Source organism: Heloderma suspectum, chromosome 2 (genome assembly GCF_057233095.1).
Source record: "Heloderma suspectum isolate Gila_16-S chromosome 2, 16-S_ref, whole genome shotgun sequence".
Classification (NCBI taxonomy): Eukaryota; Metazoa; Chordata; class Lepidosauria; order Squamata; family Helodermatidae; genus Heloderma; species Heloderma suspectum.
In genome coordinates this window covers 57,784,302-57,795,053 of record NC_139459.1, presented here as the reverse complement: position 1 = coordinate 57,795,053, position 10,752 = coordinate 57,784,302, and the positions used below count along the sequence as shown (strand labels likewise).

Below are 10,752 nucleotides of genomic sequence, written 5' to 3'. Positions count from 1 at the left end.
TTAATGTCTTCTTCAGCACTAAATGCAATGGACATCTTTCTAGTATTGTTCCCCCCACCCCACATGTACAAATCAGGAGGGCCATGGAGTTAAAGAAGTGATCGGGTTGCAGATTACAAGTGTCAGGTCAGAAATGTGTCCGTGGATTGTCCCTTTTCTCCAGTGGTCGCTTCAGGGCCCAATCCACGCAGAGATCTGACAGTACAATCCTATACTCAAAAGTCAGTCCAAGTGGGACTTACTCCCAGGTATTACAGCCTGCGGTTGCGAGACCAGGGGCAACTTTGCTTTTGCTCGCGCGATGCTGAGGTGGTGAGTTGGCACAGCGGAGTTTTTGAAGGCAAAGTGAGGATCTTTTTAGACGGGGCACTGCGAGCAAAGTAGGGAAGCGAGGGAGCGTCTAAAGGGTATGATTTCGACCTAGGAAAGGAAGGGAACGGTTATTTTATCTAGCCAGCCGCCCTCCTCGCAAAGCGCGGCGGTGCGCGCGTGCGTGTTTATCTGCATTTCCCCCCAAACTTTAGCATCCTGATCATTCCCCCGGAGTCCGCGCGCCGGTTTCCTGTGCCGTTTGGAGCAGCCCAGGGTAAGTGAAGTCACCGTAGCGCTTGGAGACGGAAGCCTAACGCGTTTGGGAACTGGAGGGTTGGTTTACAGCCCGAAGCGCAAAAGGGATGGAGGGAGAGAGGGAGGGCAGAGGAAGAAATGTCAGGGGCCGTGATAAAAAAAAAAAATACCCCTGCCTGCCTCGCATCCCATCCCATCCCAGCTAAAGGCTTCGGTGGTTGGGAGTGGGGTGTGATGTTTCCAAACGGATCCGAAAGTTGGGCTGCCCTGACAGCGTGGAGCGAGCGCTGTTGCCTCAGCTGCCGAAGGCGGCGGACTTCCTTTCTCCTCCGTTGCTGCTGCTTAATCGCCTCCGAGGGCCGCGCAGCCCCTCCGATCCGCAATCCATTCCATCCGAAGCCCATCCGAACGCGCCCCGACCTCTGCCGAGAGATGCGCTGCTTTTAGCAGCAGTCGAGAGACTTCGCTGCTTATCAGTAGCAAAGGCAGACCAGCGGGCTAGGGCAAAAGAGGCTGCTGCAATTTCTAAGCATTTTAACAGCATCCCTTCCCCCCACCCCAAACCCATTCCTACCATCCAAACAGCCTCTCGGGCTTTTGCAAGTATTGCCGCTGGAGCTCCCCCCCCCCCCCTAGTTTCTTTAACACGCAATCCTAGTGTGTTTCGGGGTTGCTACGGCTGGTTTTGGTCAAGAAGACTTCACCCCGGACGGTTCCGGCAGCGATCTTGCCCCCCCCCCCGCTCCTATCACTTTCTCCCCTGGGGTGGCGTGGCAGCGGGGGGGCGGCGGCGGGGAGAAGAGCGAGGTGTGTGTTCTCTCTGCCTTATTGCCGCGATTGTTTTGGTGGTGCGTAATAATAATAAAGGATTGTCATTCGGTTGCTCCATGGCACATGTCATTCCTCCAACTCCCCCTAGCCACTAACCAACCCCAGCCCCCACAGCGGTAAAAAACTAAAATTAGCAAAATGTCAGGCATGGCAAGATTGATTCAGCCAAGATGCAATTATCATTTAAAAAGTGCTTGATTGAGGTGCCTGATGTTGGGTGATTTATTCTGCATACCATATACATAATTAAAGTAGGGTAGTGGAGTAATTTATCAATCTCGTTGAGACTAGAGAGGGGCAAAGGGGTGGGGGGAGCTTTGCAGCCGCCTCTGCTATATTCCTGGCTGGTCTCCCTCTCCTCTGTCTGTTTGTTTTATTAAAACGCTTTCGGGATGTGATCCCGCCCCCTTTTTTCAAGAGTGAAACTGATTATTTCTCCAGCTCGGCAAGAGAGTGGTTCGTTGGGATTGTGGGAGAGGGAGAGAGAGGGAGGAGGGAGGAGGAGGACAGAAGGAAGAGAAGCCTCGCCGGGCGTGTAGTTTTGAATCCTCTTTTCCCTGCCTCTCTTTCCCCTCCTTCCTCCGTTCCGCGATGTTACAAAGCCTGTGAGCTGTTCTTTTCCCATTCTCCTCCTGTCACTTCCTTCCTGGACGCTCTCAGGACGAGTCCGCTTACTTTTAATCCGACCAGCAGCTCGGGTACTTTCGCCTCCTGCACGCTTAGATACACACACACACCACCACCACCACCACCACCAGCAGATAGCTTCTGGCTGCTCATTGGATTGATTTTCAAGGGTGTGTGTGTGCGCGCGCGTGCGCGCGTGCGTGCGTGTATGTGTGGTTAAAGGAGGCTGCATGTTGAACCAGGTGGTGAACATCTTACGAGGCTGGAAGAACTAAAGGCTTTTATTTTTCTTCTTCCCCCCACTCTCCTCAGTATCTCTCTCTCTCTCTCCCTCCCTCTCTCTCTCCCTCTCTCCTGTTCCCAAGAAGGGAAAATATCTCAAGGACTAGTCTGATCATCTAAACGTTTGCAATGTAAGTACATGTGCAATTCAATCTAGAAGTAAAATAGACTGTTGTCTCACCCTGTGATGCCTAATGTGATGCCTCCATGCAGGCATTGCAATGTATGTGGCAGTAGGTTTACATGTGCTGGGGATGTGTGTGGCGTAGGCATATATAGCCCTAGTGTAATCAGTGGCTTTGAAGTAACTTTGCACTCAAACCAACCAACAGAGTTAAGTTGCTGAGGGTTTGTTTTCCACTCCCCGCCTCCCCTTCTCTCCATCAGCTGCATGAGTGTTTAAAGTTTCATGAAGTTAGTTCACGTCATTGGTGTGTTTTGATATTGTGAAGTGCGCTCAGGTTTGTTTGTCTTTGAACATTTCACCGAATGCTGTTGACCTTGGAGTACTTGCCCTGTGAGTTATCAAGCAGTGCAGTGAAGAAATAAGCTGGCATAAGAGCAAATGCCCTTTTAAACTTCGTTGTGTGCAGCACGTCACTGTTGTTTTAATTCTCTGGTTTTAGACATAGCATCTCTCCCAGCACATCTTTGCATTTACACACTTCCTTTTGAGATGGAGGAATTGGGAACATTTGGATGGGAAAACAAGCTATGTTCTTCTTTTCACAGTCTTTCCAACTTTAGCTGTAAGTTAAGCGAGACTAGATCGCACCCTGGAAGGTGTTTAATACTTACTATTTATTAAAAAAATCAGGTTTAACTTGTGTATGAAAGAGTAGGGGAATCTATAAAGGATATTGTTTTGTTATGTAAATATCAAATGGCTATATTTCCTGCATAGTTCAGTAGACTTGGGAAAACGTAGAAGAATAATGCTACCTTCATAATGCTGTTTTCCAAAAATATATTTGAGTAATAGAACTTTGTGCTTTATTCTTTATGTCACTGGCAAGTCTTGGATAGTCTAATCTTTAATACCACAGATAAGTGTTTTAAAATAAAATACTTCTGGCACATACTACATACCTGCTACTGTTTAAAATAATTAAGCAGCAAAAGGGCATTCTGCCAGTATTTCCGCAGTGGTCTATAGATTCCTGGCTTGAGACAAAATGCTTTTTAGTAACATCTATAAAATGAAAACATAAAGGCCATTGTCTTAAAAAAACATATAAGTTCCTTACATTTGTTTTAATAGTGGATATAAATGTGTCCAGCTGGCCAATTACATTAGATGAATATGTGAAGCCTCTTTTTTCTTTCAATGGCACTTAGCAGGGGTATTGTGGCTGCAGAGTATAGACATTTATATGTAGTATAATAATGCTAAATCCTAAGGCACAGTAGAGGCAGGGGATAGGGGTATGATTACCTGTGAACCAATGTCTCTGTTTTACTGAATAATTTCAGGTTCATCCAGGCTATTTAGAAAATCTATTCAGCTCTAAAATAAGGTTCCAAGTTGCTTTTATCATAATACTAAAATTAATGCACTTTTCATATTGTAAGTAGTTATGGGCAATAGAATGTGTACCTTTTGAAACAGTAATGTGCTTTCTCCTAGTTTTGATGGCCACTGCATGCATTCTTAATATTGTATGAGATTACTTAGTGTCTTTGGGAACACCATGATATATTTCACTAAAACCTTCAGGATTTGGGAAGTTCTGCCTATGTTCTTGCCGAATACATAGAATATGTCACTTCGTTTTAAATCTCATATGCAATAAATTGCTCTTCTATGGTATGATAGTAGTTCAGAAGAACAGTTCTACGATTCGATCATGCAAACCCTTATATGAGTTAGGTCTTGTAGAACTGCTTGGAAGACAATAGAAAACTGATATGAATGAGTGAAGGTTTGTGAAATCAAGTTCATAAGCAGAAACAAATACATTTTCATCAGTTTCCAAACATGATGTTATAAATGATGAGACCACCAACTTATCCTTACTGATTACAAATAGTTGAAACATGTTATGTCATGCATCCCTAGCTTTTCTCTAAAGTGTGTTAAATTATAAAGGTTGCATTTCTGTAACAGGTGATGTTTCAGAAATGTGCATCTGAGTTTATGAATGTAATAGTAGAATACATAATTTAAAGTTGTATGTTTGGGTTGCCCACTCTGGAATAATTCACATATGTAATAATGAAAGATTAATACCCTGACCTTAAAGATGTTTATTTGCAAATGAGTTGTAGACAAAAAGTGTTAATAAGCAGAATTCATTTCCTTACGGATACATTTCTTCTAATAGCATGGTGGATAGCAGACTTTTCATTAAAGCATATAAGCAGGTGTGTGTCTTTATGTACCTAAAGTAAAACGAAACAAAATCTATTTACTTATTATAGTTACTTTTAAAATAATAATAATACTTATTATTATTATTATTATTAACTGTTGTGGGGGGGCAGAAATAAACTTTTAACTCATTTCCAGAAGTTCAGTGTTAAACTGTATGAATTGCAAACTTGCTTATCTTCTATATGTTTCCTTTATTATATGGATAAAAATAAGTAATACTGCAATCCAAATGCATCGTCTTGGCAGTAAGTTGTGGTGGTACTTGCGTTCAAATAAATGTATTTGTCAGTGTGGTGTTAGACTTCAAATAATTTGTTTAAAGATTTCTTGATTTTAAAATACAGTATTTCTAACAAGTTTATTTTTTTAGATGTTTGACAAGCTAGTTAACAGTATACTTACTCCCCACCCAGCTGCCTCCACCCCCCTGCAAGGGAAGCAGCTTTTAAAATGTTTTACTGTTTTCAGCTAGTCATGATTTCATGTTAGATGCCAGAAAGAATGATCACTTTAATAACTTTCAGACTTTTAACCTGTTGGACATAGACCAACTTCTTAGCTATGTAGTTTAACCAAAATTAGAATAACATGGATCGGAGTGGTTTTAAACTCTCTGATTATTTCTATATGAAGATCACAAAGAAGTTCTATTCATGGAAACAAAAATAGCATCTTCACCATTTCTACACATCAATTTTCTCAAATATTTATGTGATGAGGATTCTTTTGCCCTCTCAAATCCCAGAATTAGACGTAAATGTTCTTTCTCGGCTACCTGGCAATTTAGATGAATATAAGTGAAATTCAGTGAAGGTGTGCATCCCCCATGAAATACCACCTTAAAAGTTTGTTAACTAGCTGAAGTGTAGTAGGTTGTAGCTTTAAATGGCTAATGATATAGGTTTGCAGCATGCATATTTCTCTAGTAGAACCTGCATAGTTTAGAACTAGTTGACACATGCTGTAGACGTTGTAAGTGAAATGTGTAGATATTCAAGCGCAATTCCTTGCATTTTGAATACAGTAATTGGTTTGCAGCTCTGAACAGATTTACGTTAATCTTCTGAGAGCTGACTGTCAATGTGTTACATGTGGACAGGTGATTAAATCCTAGTATCTTCAGTCCTGTACGTTAATCTCAACTGTCGCATTGACTGCAGTGCAGTAGAGCTTGGCTGTTCACTGGGATCTGTCATCTTTAGGAAATCAGAGCAGCTTATAGAGACAATTCACAAAACCAACAGTGACAACACAGTCTTATGTGCCTTACAAAAGGAGGATTAGGCAGTTCAGATGTCAACTTGATTGGACAGAGATAAAAGCTGATTGCTGCTGCATGGCAAGGCACACTTCATTTTCAATTGGTTATTTATTACATAAGGGCTACTATAGCTTGATTGCTTAGTCATTGTTAAGAGCAATTGGAAGCATGGGAAACTCAGTTTTAAAATGGGAGTTTTTTGTGTAGCGATCATTCAAAAATTGCAGCTTACTGGTATGTTCTGAAACCTCAGTGGCTGTACAGTTATTATAGAACTTTAAAGTTTTACGTATATGAAGCTGCAATACCTGGTTACATGACACATCCTCCAAGTACTGTTAGATCATTCGGGAACTGTCAGGAGACTATATGGGTTCCTTACTGTATGCACAGCAAATTGCAACCTAAAGGGAAAGTACTTCCTCAAACCACTTTAGTTCCGATAATTTTTGTTGAGATCATTGGGATTGCTAATGAATAAATTATTTCAAGATTGCAGCTATTTGTCTCCCTTTATCATTTATCAAAAATGTGCAATGCCTTTAAACCGTCTTACTCCCAGGAGCCCTCAGCTACCTTTTAGAATGGAATATTCAGTTGTATTTTGTATTTTCAGCTATGAAAATTTAACTAACTTTTTTTGTACTAAGATTTGAAAGCACTGAATTCCCTTGCTGACTGATTGTCTAGCATTTCTTAACCTTCAAAAAAAACCTTGAAAAAACCCAATGAATGCCTCTTGCATAGTATGGCATTAATGAGTCAGCCATAAATGTAAACATTGCATTTCATTGCCTGTGGTAGAGATGATCTCTAAAAGTATTAGGTATGGGTTTAATTTTCTGTTATTGTATGTTTTTTTTAGAATCAGGAAGAATACCAGTGAAAAACAGCACACATATTTAACTGTAGAAATTTTTTCTGTTTTCTATTTGACTTCTGGGAAATTTTGTTCTGATATGTATTACCCTCACCCTCCCCTCCTTCATTTCACATGAACTTATTTGCAGGATTCACAGCTTGATTAAAGTGGAATAGTTGTTTATAAGGTGATTTGGGTTTACAGGCTATGATCCTAAGTACATTTACTTGGAAGTAAGTTCCACTGAAATCAGTGGGGCTTAAAATAAATGTATATAAAGTTGAGATGCCAGTCACTCTTCAGATAAAGGGTTGGCCCAAGGCAATGTTCCTAAGCAGGTTTAGTTGAGAATAACCTCCCCTAAAACTAGTGGAGTTTGTTTTTAAATGATGTGTTAGGTCTAGTCAAGTTAAATCAAAGCACTGTGGTTTAATAGATGGGTGTGTGTAACTGTTGGAAACAAATATTGGTAAGATTACCTGTTTACTTTGAGGCCGAAAAAATATATAAACAGTATAAGAGAGCATGTAACTTACCATAAGCATTTCATAGCACTATAAAGTGAAATTTAAATGGTGAGGAACTATTATAAGGCATGTTGTACTTTGTGAAATATTAATTAAACAAACATAATCAAAGAATCTATAGATGCTGCTGATAATTAAATGTACTCTTTCAATTTACTTAAAAGGACCAATCATGAAAGCTTACAAAAGTTTCATTCTTGAAACTGTTTTATATTTATGTTTTATATTTATAAAATCTGTGTCTGTGTTTGTAACTACTATTTTCAGTGTACAGATCATGGCTTCAATCTGCAAACCTTTCTGGTATGGTCACTGCTTTCAGTGGGAGGTGGTGGGGTGAGCCTTTGAACAAAAAACTTTTAGCTAGCTTTCCCATATTCCACATGGTCCCTATAGATTGCTGAATAAATGTATGACTTTATGAAGTGAATGTCATCTAGCTGTAGGGGAATGCATTAGATAGAGAGGAGCCCACTCACTGAATTTAGCAACTTTTCTTGTCATTATAACAAAATATAGTGAGATTATCTCTTATAGGACTCTAGCTGTGTTGTTGTTTGTGTTGTGTATATGTAATCTTGAAAGTCTGAACAGGGTTTTCAGCTATATAAACAAAGTTTGGGGGAGAACTATGGGGATATGAAAAACTTCGGTGTACTCTAATAATGACATGAGAAATATAGCATGTCCTTTTGACATGTCATGGACTGTCATACGTGCTTTATGGCTAAGTTTACAAATACAGAGGTTAAGAAAACTAGTTTCCTCATTCTGTCTAGAATTTACAATAGTTTAAAAGAACCTGATAGAAACTAGTGATTTTTCTACAACCCATAGCCAAATGCACGTATGTTGTCGTATATACTCAGTTTCCTATAACAAACACTTAAGACCATACTTCGCTGGTTTGGGGTGTGCAGTTCTTGCTGACAAATGCTGACATTTGGTTTTGGATCAAGAGCAGCAAATAATCTTTAAAATAAAACTCTGCCACTCACTTAACTGTATACCAAATATCTACGCAGTTTACATTAGAAAGGGAAAAATCCGAGAACCTGAGATTTATTTAAGTCATTTGGAATGGGAGCATAACTCATTTGTAACCTTATAGAACCACACCAGCAAGTTAAGCAGTTTTAACATAGGCATGTAATGAACCAGGTTCTTGATGTGAATGCTTGTGCTATTATGTATCAGTTGCTCAGGTACCACAGGACTCCTTGGCTGTAACCCTGTTCTAGTTAGGTTGCTTAAATCCCCTTGAAGCCAGCTGCTTAAATCCCCTTGAAGCCAGTGGGATTTAAAATGCCTGATTGTGCACAGAATTGCAACTGGATTTTTTTCTTACTCTGGAACCTGTACTGAACGTATAAGACTCTGTAACACTTAAAAGCTAGATACGCAAGGTGTGTTTGTGTTTACAGATGTGTGAGTGTGTGTGTGTGTGTGCGCGCTCTCAAGCGCAAGCCTATGTTACCTATCTGCTGTCAGAGAGGCAGGGAGCATACACATGTCGATGAGAGGAACCAAGCACTCCAGAAAGTCTATAGGGAACTGAGTAGGTTTTGACGAAAATCAGATGCACCCTTTCACGTTCACCTGTCCTTTCAGTAGGCTCAGCATATGATAGGCTGTGTCCAAGCATTCCCTAGTAAGGCTTTGTTGCAATTCCTAAATGTTGCTTGAGTATGTACATGCTGGAAATATTTCAAAATAACATGACAGGGTTTCAGTGTTCAGCCGGGAGAGCAAACAAGCAAATTGGGTAGAACACGTTCCCATGATCTAGGTATACTTTTCTTTTCCCTGGAAAACGGAAGGTAACTTTTAAAGCTGTGCTCATTACATTGAAGAAGGACATGGATTTTATTGGGCAATCAAATTAAGCAAGTGTGCCTAGACGTTCTTGTAAACTGGCGGGGTGGGGTGGGGCGGAGGAGTCCTTGCAGCCAAATGTATAACTTCTTTCTAAATGTACTTGTTTCTAAAAAGAAATGAAATTTGGTTTTGGATCAAGAACAGGAAATCTTTAAAGTAAAACTCTGCCACACACTTAATAGGAACTCTCCAACTGAGATTAAAATAACCTGGTCAGACTGGAGTTGTTTCAGGATATTTTGCATACTATACCACACTGCTTTGCACTAGGAAAGTGCCAAGGGCCAGTTTGGGTATAATTAAATGCAATACTTTTACAGATGAGAGTTTTTATTATTTATAAAATGCCTGGTCTCTCACATCCATAAGCTATGACCACTTTCCCCAGTCATACAACCCCCCCCCCCCAATCCTCCAAGCTACTATACCCATCTAAGATTAAGTAGCCGGTGCTTAATAAATAAGGACATCTCAGTATGCTGGACTGATTTAAGCCCGTGCCCATGTTCTGACATATAACTGTCACAGAACGGTTACAAGGATAACAGTAAAGATAAGAAAGTGGAAGGCACAGGAAAGGACAGTAGGCTCTATACTAATCTATGCCGCACAGTGGACATCAGTGTATCACAGTGTCATGGCTGAGTTATAGGCAGCTGTCAGAGTTGAGCCAGGGAGTCAAAGCTGAGAATGCACGGGGAGACACCAGAACCAGGGAGACTTTGTTGTTCAGGCAGGGTCTCAGCCCAGATAGGAAGCCCTTATAGCCCTTCCTGTCCAGGAGAGCCCAGCGGGTCAGATGGAGTAAGTGGGGTCAGTCCAGTGCCTGGTAACACTTTACTGTTAGGAAGATGTTCCAAGCTATAGTTTGGATAGCTCACCACGTGGAGCCACCTACTTTCACAAAACCGAAGGCACCAGCTCTGGCAGCTCCTGACACACAGTAAGGCAGCCTTCTCCTACCGGGTGTCCTCCAGATGTGTTAGAATACAACTTCCATCATCCCTAATCAGCATGGCAATTGGAGGGTGCCACATTGGGGAAGGCTGCAGTAAGGAATAATTGACTAGTGAAAAAAGAGCTGAATAGTTTTGTTGTAGGCTGGAAGCCTATTGCTAAAAGGGCACGTGGTATTTTCCTAGTACTCAGGTGACTAGTTCTGGGTATGACAAACCTCTCCCCTCTGCCCTCGTCCACTGATGTTGCCAAATTATGTCTAAGTGGTGCCAGGATTCTATCTGCTAAATGAAAGACATAATAGAGCCCTGATACTCAGTCTTAAGAATTCTTCATAGTGCGGACATCATTTTATTTCAAAATAAAGTAAAAGTCCCTTTAGCAGTTCTGGTTATCTGGGACATGCCAGAATATAAAAACGATGCATTACATGTTCGTTCATTCAACAGTGCCCGGATGCCTGTTTTAAAAAAAAAAAGCAAAAGTGCTTGGTGGTGGTGGAATTTAGAGCAGAGGAGCAGTGGAGGATGGGTGTGTGGGTGCTTAACGCTATCCCTGCCTACTGTTTCTCTGCTCTAAATAGCCC

The 10,752-nt window shown here is 41.0% G+C and overlaps 1 protein-coding gene across 6 annotated transcripts in view; it reads left to right on the top strand.

Moving 5' to 3' along the window:
* The first annotated feature begins 373 nt into the window (after positions 1-373).
* The window catches only part of MEF2C (myocyte enhancer factor 2C), a 201,601-nt gene continuing 191,222 nt past the window's right edge, over positions 374-10,752 (top strand). For 5 of the 6 annotated variants that reach the window (XM_084833623.1, XM_084833626.1, XM_084833625.1 and 2 more), the window contains exon 1: positions 1,859-2,438. The gene's annotated coding sequence lies outside the window, so the exon portion shown is untranslated. Of the gene's footprint in view, positions 587-1,858; positions 2,439-10,752 lie in introns of those variants that run through there. The other variant, XM_084833622.1, reaches the window with a different exon arrangement.